Source organism: Somniosus microcephalus, chromosome 4, assembly GCF_052327205.1.
Source record: "Somniosus microcephalus isolate GS21.2 chromosome 4, FLI_Smic_1.0, whole genome shotgun sequence".
Classification (NCBI taxonomy): Eukaryota; Metazoa; Chordata; class Chondrichthyes; order Squaliformes; family Somniosidae; genus Somniosus; species Somniosus microcephalus.
This window is the reverse complement of record NC_140990.1, coordinates 123681190-123695742: the sequence shown is the minus strand read 5'-3', so window position 1 is coordinate 123695742 and position 14553 is coordinate 123681190. Positions and strand designations below refer to the sequence as shown.

The window sequence follows — 14553 nt, the reverse complement described above, 5'->3', positions numbered from 1 at the left end:
GATCGGGGGCGGGGCTCGCGGAGGCGGGGCGCGGGGCTCGGGCTGACGGGGCGCTCCCCCTCCCCCCCCCCTCCCCCTTCTTCCCCCTCCTCTTCTCCCCCTCCTTCCCCCCTCCCCCTTCTTCCCCCCCTCCCCCTTCTCCCCCCCCTCCCCCTTTCTCCCCCCCTCCCCTTTCTCCCCATCCCCTCCCCATCCCTTCTCCCTCCCCCCTCCTCCCTTTCTCCCCCCCCTCCCCTTTCTCCCCCCTCCCCCCTCTCTCTCTTCCCCCCAGTCGCTCTCTCTTCCCCCCCAGTCGCTCGCTCTCTCTCCCCCCAGTCGCTCGCTCTCTCTCACCCCCCCAGTCGCTCGCCCTCTCTCTCTCTTCCCCCCAGTCGCTCGCTCTCTCTCCTTTCCCCCAGTCGCTCGCTCTCTCTCCCTTCCCCCCAGTCGCTCGCTCTCTCTCTCTTCCCCCCAGTCGCTCGCTCTCTCTCTCTTCCCCCCAGTCGCTCTCTCTCTCTCTCTCTTCCAACAACAACATTCCCTCAAAAATCCCCTCGGCACCACCGGGCACTTCAGCTCGTCTTTTTTATAAACAGATGCATCTGTCTGTCTGTCCCCAATATAATTTCTCTTGTCTCAGCCTCTAAGGGACCAATGTTTACTTTTGCTTCTCTCTTCCTTTTTACTTACTTGTCGAAGCACTTACAATCTGTTTTCATATTTCTTGCTAGTTTACTCTCATTCTGTTTTCAAATACTTGAAGAGGACTAATTTGCAATGAAATGGGGAAAAAGCTGGAGTGTGGGACTACACAGGATAGGAGCAGGAGTAGGCCATACGGCCCCTTGATCCTGCTCCACCATTCAATAAGATCATGGCTGATCTTTGAACTCGACTCCACTTTCCCACCCGCTCCGTATATCCCTTGATTCCCTTAATATCAAAAATCTATTGATCTCAGCCATGAATACACTCAACGACTGAGCATCCACGGCCTTCTGGGGCAGAGAATTCCAAAGATTCACAACCCTCTCCTCTCAGTCCTAAATGACCTCCCTTATCCTGAGACAATGCTCCCTAGTTCTAGACTCTCCAGCCAGGGGAAGCAGCCTCTCAGCATCTACCCTGTCAAGCCCTCTCAGAATCTTGTATTTTTCAATGAGATCACCTCTCATTCTTCTAAACTCCAGAGAGTGTAGGCCCAATCTACTAACCTCTCATCATAGGACAACCCTCTCATCCCAGGAATCAATCTCGTCAACCTTCGTTGCACCCTCTCTAAGGCCTGTATATCCTTCTTAGGTACAGAGACCAAAACTGTCCACAGAACTCCAGGTGTGGTCTCACCAAAACCCCGTACAATTGTAGTAAGACTTCCTTACTCTTCTATTCCAACCCCCTTGCAATAAAGGCCAACATGCCATTTGCCTTCCTAATTGCTTGCTGTACCTGCAGGCTAACTCTCTGTGATTTGTGTACAAGGAAACCCAAATCCCTCTGAACAACAACATTTGATAATTTCTCACCATTTAAAAAATATTCTGTTTTTCTATTCTTCCTACCAAAGTGAATAATTTCACATTTCTCCACATTATACTCCATCTGCCACCTTCTTGCCCACTCACTTGTCTATATCCCCTTTGCAGCCTCTTTGTGTCCTGCTGGTGGGTGGCTGCTCATTATCCTCGGTGTGATTTAATCCCCTTTCCCACTGAATACTGCGGACAGACAGGCTCACCTTGGGAACGGAATGGTCATTGTGACATCACTTTCTAAACACAGCCCACAAGACAATGGGTTATCAATAAATGTTAAAGGGACTCAACCCTCGAAGTTACACTGTGAATACAGGAAATAAAATGCTGATCAATAATGTCTGAAGATAATGATTTCTCTGTGTGGAATGTGCTTGCACACATTCAGAATGACGAGCTTTGTACACACACAGCAAACACTGTGAGAATCTTTTCAGTTGTTGCTCTGAACCCGCTGAGAGCTGGTGCACCCGGTGGGTATTAGGACCCTGCGGCCGCCCATCCGGCGGTGCTGTGAGGTCACGGTTCCAGGCTCTGTCTCACCCAATCAGTGGGTCCCGCCAAAGCTCAATAGAAAATACTGCAGCAAAAACAATCCTGACCATTCACAAACTGGGAGCAATCGGCACAGCACAACACAAGTGTGAATTAGTAAACTTTAACACACAGAGTGTCACTAATTAGTGCAAAGTGCAGGGCACTATTGCTCACCTTCAGTCCGGTCCCTCAATCCCAGCTCATCTCTGGGGGATTGTTACAAGGTTCACCCCGTCCTTTCAACACAGATATTACCCACATAATCCACATCAATTAGACATTGCACACAGCTTCTGACAGTTATTAACAAGACTAGACCGATGGCTCAAACATTAAATAATTAAATCAATCAATCATCCCATCCAATCCCAACTCATCCCAGTGGATAAAACCTCAGCCAGTTCCTTAGTAAGGATTCCTCTGGTTCCTCACCACATGTGTGTCAGGATACTGAAACCCAGCTTTCTCACAGTCCACTCCTGGAGGCCCCACTCCCTGAGCCTACAACCTTCAGCAGGGTCAGTGGTGGAGTTCCGCAGCAGGAGTGATCCCAGAGTAACTGTCGGGATCACACCCCGTGGATGTTCCAGGTCGTGTATTTTTAGTTATCCTGGTGTCTAACACGCACACATCAATAAAACAGGGAATTCCTGGAAACACGCTGCAGGTCCTTCTTTATCTGGAGATCAAATGTCTGTTGTATAATTGTACCAGCAGTTAACAGGCTCCTGTGAACTCCTCCCTCTGCTATTTTAATGCAAACTTTAACCAATTTATTTTGAACGGGTTTATTTTAAATGAGCTAACACCTGCCTTAAAATGGTAGACTCAGGACTGTCACACACACATATTAAATCTTCGTGGAATAATTACCAGTCATTTTTAGACTGGAAACTTAACCCTGCCGTTTCACTTTCAGTCAGGAACAGATCGCAGTTTGACATCAATCTCTGATTTGACAGCACGTTTCCAGCATTCACCGTTGTTCTTCCTGACTCTAAACACAGTTGTAAACGATCCTTCTGTTCCGTGCCTAGCAGCTGTGACCCATGGGAGAGAGCGGCTGGGACACATTCCTTACAGGCCTCAAGATTAAAGGGATATAGGTCTGCAAAGGGATATAGATAGACGAAGTAGTGGTCAGTAAGGTGGCACATGGAGTATAATGTCGGGAAATGTGAGGTTATTCACTTTGGTAGGAAGAATAGAAAAACAGAATATTTTTTTAAATGGTAAGAAACTTTCAAATGTTGGTGTTCAGAGAGATTTGTGTGTCCTCGTGCAAGAAACACAGAAATCTAGCATGCAGGTACAGCAGGCAGTAAGGAAGGCAAATGGTATGTTGGCCTTTATTGCAAGGGGGTTGGAGTATAGGAGTAAGGAAGTCTTGCTACAATTGTACAGGGCCTTGGTGAGACCACACCTGGAGTACTGGGCACAGTTTTGTTCTCCTTATCTAAGGAAGGATATACTTGCCTTGGAGGCGGTGCAACAAAAGTTCACTAGATTGATTCCTGCGATGAGAGGGCTGTCCTATGATGAGAGATTGTGTAGAATGGGCCTATACTCTCTGGAGTTTAGAAGAATGAGAGGTGATCTCATTGAAACCTGCAAGATTCTGAAGGGGATTGACAGGGTAGATGCTGAGAGGTTGTTTCCCCTGGCTGGAGTGTCTAGAACTAGGGGGCATAGTCTCAGGATAAGGGGTCGGTCATTTAAGACTGAGATGAGGAGGAATTTCTTCACTCAGAGGGTTGTGAATCTTTGGAATTCTCTGCCCCAGTGGGCTGTGAATGCTGAGTCTTTGAGTATATTCAAGGCTGAGATCGATACATTTTTGGACTCTAGGGGAATCAAGGGATATGGAGACCGGGCGGGAAAGTGGAGTTGAGGTCAATGATCAGCCATGATCTTATTGAATGGCGGAGCAGGCTCGAGGGGCCGTGTGACCCACTCCTGCTCCTAATTCTTATGATCTTTTCTTACGTTCTTAATCTGCCCGGCAACTTTCCTTTCAGTGAAGAGAGACGAGAAAGACCAAAGTGCCGTTTGCCCCTCTCAGTGTGGCCCTGACGGACTGTGTCCAGGCTGTAGTTCTGTTCCCGCCGTACGATCCTCCCCCCAGATTGTCCTTTCGGAGCTCCAGCCAGGTGATGCTAAACACTCAGGTGGGAATGACAAGAATCAACAACAATGTGTTTAAAGCAAAGCTGATTAATTTGACATATATCCAGACATTTAAACTCCAGCCCAGTTACAGGGGTTATTAACATCAGCAGAAACAAACCCCAACTGTCAGTGTGAACACGATTCAGTCCGGGATGTGATTAACAGCAGAATCCAACCCCTGCAGTCACTTGTGAACTCGCTGGTGTGTCAGAAGGTGGGATCACCGACTGAATCCCTTCCCACGCTCAGAGCAGGTGAACGCCCTCTCCCCGGTGTGAACTCGCTGGTGTCTCAGCAGGTTGGATGACCAAATAAATCCCTTCCCACACTCAGAGCAGGTGAACGGTCTCTCCCCAGTGTGAATTCGCTGGTGTGTCAGCAGGTGGGATGACTGATTGACTCCCTTCCCACACTCAGAGCAGGTGAACGGTCTCTCCCCGGTGTGAACTTGCTGGTGTCTCAGCAGGTGGGATGATAGAGTGAATCCCTTCCCATACTCAGAGCAAGTGAACGGCATCTCCTTGGTGTGAGTGCGCTGGTGTACAGTGAGGTGAGATGATTGCCTGAACCCACTCCCATACTCAGAGCAGGTGAATGGTCTCTCCCCGGTGTGAACTCGCTGGTGTGTCAGCAGGGTGGTTGACTGAGTGAAACCCTTCCCACACACGGAACAGGTGAATGGTCTCTCCCCGGTGTGAACTCGCTGGTGTGTCAGCAGGCTGGTTGACTGAGTGAAACCCTTCCCACACACGGAACAGGTGAATGGTCTCTCCCCGGTGTGAACTCGCTGGTGTGTCAGCAGGGTGGTTGACTGAGTGAAACCCTTCCCACACTCGAAGCAGGTGAACGGCCTCCCCTCAGTGTGACTGCGCTTGTGACTCGACAGGTCAGAGGATCGGCTGAAGCCTCGTCCACACACAGAACACGTGTACGGTTTCTCCCCGCTCTGAACGGTGCTTTCTGCTTCCATGCTCAAAGGTCCTGATGAATTGAGCGACTCAGTCAGATATTGAAGTGATGTTTGGTTTGAGTTTCCCGTCTGAAAATCCTCCCCTTCGAACACCCCGTAAAATGAATTTGAAACAGGAAAAAGGGAGGGTGAGAGAGAACCCACAAAAACACAAAGGCTGGTTGTGAAATTGAGCTGAATAAATCTGGGAAGTTGTGGGGCCGGCACTCGAAAAAAGTGACCATGAAAGCTGCCGGATTGTCGTAAAAACCCAACTGGTTCACTCATGTCCTTCAGGGAAGGGAACCCACCACCCGGTCTGGGCCTACACAAGACTCTGGCCTCTATGGGAGGAGGGGGAGGGGTGAAGGAGAGCGACTTTATACATCTGTAACTCGACTAGAACTTTGACAGCACCTCCCAAACACGCGATCTCCACCACCTAGAAGGACAAGGGCAGCAGGTGCATGGGAACACCATCACCTCCCAGTACCCCTCCAAGTCACACACTATCCTGACTTGGGCATATATCGCCGTTCCTACATCGTCGCTGGGTGAAAATCCTGGAACTCCTCACCTAACAGCATTCTGAGAGTACCTTCACCACACAGACTGCAGAGGTTCAAGAAGGAGGCCCAGCATCACCTTCTCAATGGGCAACTGGGGACTGGCAATATATGCTGGCCTTGTTAGTGACACCCACATCGAAAGAATTTAAAAAAACATGTATATAAAATGGATTGAAAGCCTCTACAGAAATACTTGTTCCTAAGACGACAATCTTTTACACTGTATGGACAGTGTCTGTTTAGCAACTTAATCTCCCCTAGAATCCACCTCCCTTCACAGTCTCACATTGGAAATTGTTGGGTCCTCCTGGGCTCAGAAGTACTGGGGGTTAAACCCAGCAGCTTCGCCCCCCTCTCCATTCCAGCTCAAACTGATGCAACAGGAAAGCCCTACACAGGAGGCCAGGGACCGAATTCCACATCCACCGCCCACCCTGATGCTAACTGGCTCTGAATTGCTCCCGCTGCTGTATAAATGCAAGTTGTTGTGTTTCTTGTCTGGGGGAGGTGCTGCACCCTGGGGTTAATGGTGCCGGGGTCCTGGCCACACGTCCACCGGCTCTGACTCGGGGTCTGAGACCCGCACTTGGTGTTGCTGAGGGATTCTAACCCTGGGACTGTACATGGGGATTCCAACCCTGGGACTGTACATGGGGATTCTAACCCTGGGACTGTACATGGGGATTCCAACACTGGGACTGTACATGGGGATTCTAACCCTGGGACTGTACATGGGGATTCTAACCCTGGGACTGTATGTGGGGATTCTAACCCTGGGACTGTACATGGGGATTCCAAATGTGGACTGTACATGGGAATTCTAACCGTGGGACTGTACATGGGGATTCCAACCCTGGGACTGTACATGGGGATTCCAACCCTGGGACTGTACATGGGGATTCCAACCCTGGGACTGTATATGGGGATTCTAGCCCTGGGACTGTACATGGGGATTCTAACCCTGGGACTGTACATGGGGATTCTAACCCTGGGACTGTACATGGGGATTCCAACCCTGGGACTGTACATGGGGATTCCAACCCTGGGACTGTACATGGGGATTCCAACCCTGGGACTGTACATGGGGATTCCAACCCTGGGACTGTACATGGGGATTCTAACCCTAGGACTGTAGAAGAAGGGCCCGGCTCTGGGCCTCTTCTGTTACAATTGTGCGGAATGTTAACCGCATGCTCTGCTTTTACCAGCGCCTTCAGGAGAGATGGTGAGAAATTCAAAGTGTGGAGAGTTTGAATCAAATACCAGATTTTGAATCAAATACCAGATTGCTTGCATCCCTGGTTGCTAAGGGAATTGGGGAAGGAGATAGCAGAAGGGCTTGCCATAATTTTCCAACCTTCCCTAGATGTGGGGGAGGGGCCTGAGGATTGGAAAGTGGCAAATGTGACCCCATTGTTCAAGAAAGGGTGTAAGGACAATCCTAGTAACTACAGGCCGGTCAGTTTAACATCAGTGGTGGGTAAAGTTTTAGAAATAATAATCGAGGAAAAAAATTAACAGGCATTTGGAGAGGTTTAAGCTAATTAAGGAGAGCCAACACAGGTTTGGAAAAGGCAGATCGTGTTTGACTAATCTAAATGAATTTTTTGATGAAGTAACAGAGAGGATTGATGAAGGGAATGCAGTGGATGTTGTTTACATGGATTTTCGGAAGGCGTTTGACAAAGTACCACATAGAAGGATTGTTAACTAAATTGAGGCTCATGGAATAGGTGGGTCAGTGGCAGCTTGGATAAGGAATTGGCTTAAGGACAGAAAACAGCGAGTTGTGGTAAATGGCTGTTTTTCAGACTGGAGGCTGGTGGACAGTGGTGTTCCCCAAGGGTCAGTGCTGGGGCCACTGCTTTTTTTGATATATATAAATGACCTGGATATTGGAATACAGAGTAGAATTTCTAAATTTGCCGATGGCACCAAACTCGGGGGTGTGGCAAACAGTGATGATGATATCAATCGACTGCAACAGGACATAGAAAGGCTAGCAGAATGGGCAGACAAGTGGCAGTTGGAATTTAATACAGAGAAGTGTGAGGTGATGCATTTTGGCAGAAGGAACAGGGAGAGGTAATATACACTTAATGGCACAGTTTTAAAGAGTGTGCAGGGACACAGGGACCTGGGAGTTAATGTGCATAGGTCCCTGAAGGTGGCAGGACATATTGAGAGAGTCGTTAGCAAAGCATATGGGATCTTGGGCTTAATAAATAGAGATATTGAGTACAAAAGTAGAGAAGTTATGCTGAACCTTTATAAAGCGCTGGTTAGGCCACAACTGGAGTATTGCGTCCAGTTCTGGTCACCACTATTTAGAAGGATGTGAAGGCCCTTGAGAGGGTGCAGGGGAGATTTACCAGAACGGTTCCGGGGATGGAGGATCTTAGTTACAAGGACAGGTTGGAGAAGCTGGATTTGTTTTCATTAGAGCAAAGGAGGTTGAGGGGTGATTTGATAGAGGTGTACGAGATTATGACATGTTTGGATAGGCTAGACAGGGAAAGGCTGTTCCCACTAGTTGATGGTACAAGGACGAGGGGTCACAGATATAGGTTTTGGGCAAGAGATACAGGGGGGACATGAGGAAAAACATTTTTACACAGTGAGTGGTGAGGACCTGGAACTCGCTGCCAACCGAAGTGGTGGAAGCAGAGACACAATGTTTTCAAGGGGAGACTGGATAGGCATTTGAGGGAAATAAATTTGCAGGGCTACGGGGATAGAGCAGGGGAATGGGATTGAATGGATTGCTGTACAGAGAGCCAGCACGGACTTGATGGGACAAATGGCCTCCTCTGTGCCATCATGACTGTATAAAAGTGCTGACTCTGGCTGGGTTCAGTTCTACACTCACTGGTTCCCCTCCATCAGCTCCCCTGAAGGTGCTAACTCTGGCTGGGTTCAGTTCTACACTCACTGGTTCCCCTCCCTCTCCTGCTCTGAAGGTGCTGACTCTGGCTGGATTGAGTTCTACACTCACTGGTTCCCCTCCCTCTCCTCCCTTGAAGGTGCTGACTCTGGCTGGGTTCAGTTCTACACTCACTGGTTCCCCTCCCCTGAAGGTGCTGGCTCTGGCTGGGTTCAGTTCTATACTCACTGGTTCCCCTCCCTCTCCTCCCCTGAAGGTGCTGACTCTTGCTGGATTCAGTTCCACACTCATTGGTTCCACTCCCTCTCCTCCGCTGAAGGTGCTGACTCTGGCTGGATTCAGTTCTATACTCACTGGTTCCCCTCCCTCTCCTCCCCTGAAGGTGCGGACTCTGGCTGGGTTCAGTTCTATACTCACTGGTTCCCCTCCCTCTCCTCCCCTGAAGGTGCTGACTCTGGCTGGGTTCAGTTCATTTACTGGGACCCTGAAGCCCCACCCACTAATGGTTCCTTTACAAAGTTTGCCGCACATGCGGTCTACACAGCGATAGAGTATTGTTGTGACGCAACACTCTCAGCTTTCCTTTACAAACATGGCCTCCGTTAACCTGGGCCTTTTACCGGGAAAAAGCCTCCAAGCTGCAAACGCGGAACCAGAAGGTTCTCATTCGGGGCTTGCGGCCTGCACGAGGTGTTTATGAAGCCCACCCGCCGACTGCGTTACCTCCCTGCGCCCCGCTGATTCGTAATCGGCGCAAAATCGCGTCGCCCGCTTTTGTCCGCTTGTCACACTTGCCCGGCTCTGATCACTGTGACACTGCGCATGCTCCAGAAAAACGGGCTGGCGCTGCGCCTGCGCACTGGGCTCCTCCTGTGTGAATGAGGCACATTCTCCCCCGCAGAGCATTCTGGGGAATAGCCCCGCCATTGGACGCCCCAATTAGTGATGAGAATGAGTTTCTGTGACCCCGTTGAGAGAAAATTAATCATCAATTCATTCAGAAACCCAAGTGCACGGGCACTCTGCCATGGTTCAGTCCTGGATGCGATTAATAACATATTCCAAACCCCTGCAGTCACAAGTAAACTCAGTGGCTTCTCAGCAGGTGGGGTGAATTTCTTCCCACACACAGGATATTGCAACAGCCTCTCTCCAGTATCAATGCGCTGATCGTGCATCAGCTGCTTTGAACTTGAAAAGTTTTTCTCACTTTCAGAGTAATTAAAGCAACTGTTCTCAATGTGGACACTCTGGAGTGTCAACAGGTGGGACAATGGAGTGAATCCCTTCCCACACGTGAAGTATCTAAACGGTCTCACTCGGGTGTGACTGCTAGTGTGTCAGTAAATGGAATGATCGATTGAATCCCTTTCTACATACAGGGCAGTGAACGGATTCTCCCCATTACGAACATGTTAGTGTGGTAATAGGTGACATGAGTGAGTGAATTTCTTTCCACACTCAGCTGGTGAATGGTCTAAGAACATAAGAACATAAGAAATAGGAGCAGGAGTAGGCCAATCGGCCCCTCGAGCCTGCTCCACCATTCAATAAGATCATGGCTGATCTGATCCTAACCTCAAATCTTCTATCACTGTGCATCCACCCGAACCCATGTGATCTCCCGGGAGAGGCGAAAAACCAGATAAAGACCCAATGGCCAATTAGGGAGAAAAAAATCTGGAAAATTCCTCTCCGACCCATCTAGGCGATCGAAATTCTTCCAGGAGATCACTCTGTCCCTATATTTGCTACAGTACTTACCTTCTGTAAAGGCGTTCTCCACCCCAGCCAGGAACAGGAATAAAACCATCTCCTGAAATCTAACACAGAATTAGAACACAGTAGGAGCAGAACCAGGCTACACGGCCCCTGGGCCCACTCCACTACCCACAGGGCCATGACCATTCCGAACCTAGACTCATGTCCAATTTCCTGCCCGCTCCCCGTAACCCTTAATTCCCTTTACTTCTAGGTAACTATCTATTTCTGTTTTAAATTTATTTAATGATGCAGCTTCCACAGCTTTCTGGGGCAGCAAATTCCACAAACCTACCACCCTCTGAGTGAAGAAGTTTCTCCTCATCTCAGTTTTGAAAGAGCAGCCCCTTATTTTAAGATTATGCCCCCTAGTTCTAGTTTCACCCATCATTGGGAACATCCTCACCGCATCCACCCGATCAAGCCCCTTCACAATCTTATATGTTTCAATAAGATCGCCTCTCATTCTTCTGAACTCCAGTGAGTAGAGTCCCAATCTACTCAACCTCTCCTCATATGACCACCCCCTCATCCCCGGGATTAACAGAGTGAACCTTCTTTGTACTGACTCAAGAGCAAGTATGTCTTTTCTTAAGTATGGACACCAAAACTGTATGCAGTATTCCAGGTGCGGTCTCACCAATACCTTGTACAACTGCAGCAATACCTCCCTGTTTTTATATTCCATCCCCCTAGCAATAAAAGCCAACATTCCATTGGCCTTCTTGATCACTTGCTGCACCTGCATACTAACTTTTTGAGTTTCGTGCACCAGGACCCCCAGATCCCTTTGTACTACAGTACTTTCCAGTTTCTTGCCATTAAGATAATAACTTGCTCTATGATTTTTCCTGCCAAAGTGCATAACCTCACACTTTCCAGTATTGTATTCCATCTGCCAAATCTCTGCCCACTTGCTTAGCCTGTCTATGTCCCTTTGCAGGTTTTTTATGTCCTCCTCACTCACTACTTTCCGTCCCATCTTTGTATCATCTGCAAACTTTGATATGTTACACTCGGTCCCCTCCTCCAAATCGTTAATATAGATTGTAAAGAGTTGGGGACCCAGCACTGACCCCTGCGGAACACCACTAGTTACTGGTTGCCAATCTGAGAACGAACCATTTATCCCAACTCTCTGCTTTCTGTTAGAGAGCCAATCCTCCACCCACGCCAGAATATTACCCCCAATCCCGTGATTTTTTATCTTGAGCAATAATCTTTTGTGTGGCACCTTGTCAAATGCCTTTTGGAAGTCTAAATACACTACGTCCACTGGTTCCCCTTTATCCACCCTGTATGTTACTTCCTCAAAAAACTCCAGCAAATTTGTCAAACATGACTTTCCCTTCATGAAACCATGCTGAGTTTGTCCTATTAAATTATGTTTATCCAAATGTCCCATTACTGTCTCCTTAATAATGGACTCTAACATATATCCAACCACAGATGTTAGGCTAACAGGTCTATAGTTTCCAGCCTTCTGCCTACTACCCTTTTTAAATAAGGGTGTTACATTAGCAGTTTTCCAATCTGCCGGGACCTTTGCTGAGTCCAGTGAGTTTTGGAAAATTATTACCAATGCATCCACAATCCCTACCGCTACTTCCCTCAAGACCCTAGGATGCAAGCCATCAGGTCCAGGGGATTTATCCGCCTTGTGTCCCATTATTTTACCAAGTACCACTTCCTTAGTGATTTTAATCGTATTTAATTCCTCCCCCCCTAGAGCCCCCTGTTTGTCCAGTGTTGGGATATTCTTAGTGTCCTCTACTGTAAAGACTGATACAAAATAATTGTTCAGTGTTTTTGCCATCTCCATGTTTCCCACCATTAATTTCCCGGTCTCATCCTCTAAGGGACCAACATTTACTTTAGCCACCTTTTTTCTTTTTATATAACTATAGAAACTTTTACTGTCTGTTTTTATATTTTTTGCTAATTTACTTTCATAATCTATCTTCCCTTTCTTAATCAATCTTTTAGTTATTTTTTGCTGTCTTTTAAAGACTTCCCAATCTTCCATCCTCCCACTAGATTTGGCTACCTTATATGCCCTTGTTTTTAGTCGGATACTATCCTTAATTACTTTACTTAGCCACGGATGGCTATCTTTTCTTTTACACCCTTTTTTCCTCAGTGGAATATATATTTTTTGGAAGTTGTAAAATAACTCCTTAAATGTACACCACTGATCATGTACCGTCTTACCCTTTAATCTATTTTCCCAGTCCACTCTTATCAATTCTGCTCTCATACCTTCATAGTCTCCTTTATTCAAGCTCAGCACGCTTGTTTGAGATCCAACCTTCTCACCCTCTAATTGAATATGGAAATCAACCATGTTATGGTCACTCATTCCAAGGGGATCCTTTACTAGGACATTTTTAATTAATCCTGTCTCATTTCACAGGACCAAATCTAAGGTTGCTTGCCCCCTGGTCGGTTCAGTTACATACTGCTCAAGAAACCCATCCCTAATACACTCAATGAACTCATCCTCAAGGCTGCTCTGCCCAATTTGATTTGTCCAGTTAATATGATAATTAAAATCCCCCATAATTATAGCTGTTCCCTTATTACAAGCCTCAACTATTTCCTGATTAATACTCCGTCCAACAGAGTTGCAACTGTTCGGAGGCCTATAGACTACACCCACGAGTGTTTTTTCCCCCTTATTATTCCTTATCTCCACCCAAACTGTTTCACTATCCTGCTCCTTTGACCCAATATCATTTCTCTGTATTATAGTGATTCCTTCCTTTATTAACATAGCCACCCCACCTCCTCTCCCTTCCTGCCTGTCCTTCCTGATTGTTAAATAACCTGGTATGTTTAATTCCCAGTCATGGTCACCCTGCAGCCATGTTTCTGTAATCGCCACAAGATCATACCCATATGTCGTTATTTGTGCCATTAACTCATTCATTTTGTTACGAATGCTACGTGCATTCAGATAAAGAACTTTCAAATATGTTTTGTAACACTTAGTTCCTGTTAGTCTCTCTAGTATGACTGTTTCGATGAGTTTACACCTCAGACGGGCAACTGCATTCATTCCCACTGTCGCCACATTTACATTGTTGATTCAGGTGGGCGCACGATTCTCACAGGCTAGACGATTTGTTAAAGGAGGATACACACACATAAAATGTGTGCTGTTTCTCCCCGCTGTGAATGGTGTTTTTTTCCTTCTCTTTCCAAAGGCTGATGATATTCAGGTCCTGATGAATCCAGTGAATCTGTCAGATCTTGAAGCGATGCTTGGTTTGAGTTTCCATCTGCAGATCCTCCCCTTCTAATACCCTGCAAATGGAGTTTACAAGAGGATTGAAATTCAGAACAGACAAATCTAGTTTCTACAGACATTTTTTCCCTCCTGTCCCTCCTGAACTGTAAATTCTCCATTCTACAAACTCTCCCTCCATCCTTACTGTCTAAAAACAATATTCATGACACCATCTGTGATTTTGTTTCTCCCCGTCTCTCCAGAAGGAACTGAATCTGGCTGAGTGCAACAACAACTTGTATTTATATAGCGCCTTTAATATATTAAAACGTCCCAAGGTGCTGCACAGGAGTATTATAAGAGAAAAAATTTGACACCGAGCCACATAAAGAGAAATTAGGGCAGATGACCAAAAGATTGGTCAAAGAGGTAAGTTTAAAGGTGCACCTTAAAGGAGAGGTAGCGAGGTGGAGAGGTTTAGGCAGGGAATTCCAGAGCTTAGGACCGAGGCAACAGAAGGCACGGCCACCAATGGTTGAGCGATTATACTCAGGGATGCTTAAGAGGGCAGAATTAGAGGAGCACAGATATCTAGGGGGGTTGTGGGGCTGAAGGAGATTACAGAGATAGGGAGGGGCGAGGCCCTGGAGGGATTTGAAAACAAGGATGAGAATTTTGAAATTTAGGTGCTGCTTAACCGGGAGCCAATGTAGGTCAGTGAGCACAGTGGTGATGGGCAAACGGGACTTGGTGTGAGTTAGTACATGGGCAGCCGAGTTTTGGATGACCTCCAGTTTACATAGGGTGGAATGTGGGAGGCCGGCCAGGAGTGCGTTGGAATAGTCAAGTCTAGAGGTAACAAAGGCACAGATGAGGGTTTCAGCAGCAGATGAGCTGAGGCAAAGGCAGAAACGGGCGATGTTACGGAGGTGGAAATAGGC

At 47.4% G+C, this 14553-nt stretch overlaps 2 pseudogenes; both read right to left on the bottom strand.

The window, feature by feature from the left end:
- Positions 1-1737, bottom strand: part of LOC147119741 (uncharacterized) — a 17377-nt pseudogene extending 15640 nt beyond the window's left edge.
- A 2667-nt stretch (positions 1738-4404) lies between these two features.
- On the bottom strand, positions 4405-5434 carry LOC147119740 (uncharacterized; annotated as a pseudogene).
- Between the last annotated feature and the right edge of the window lie 9119 nt (positions 5435-14553).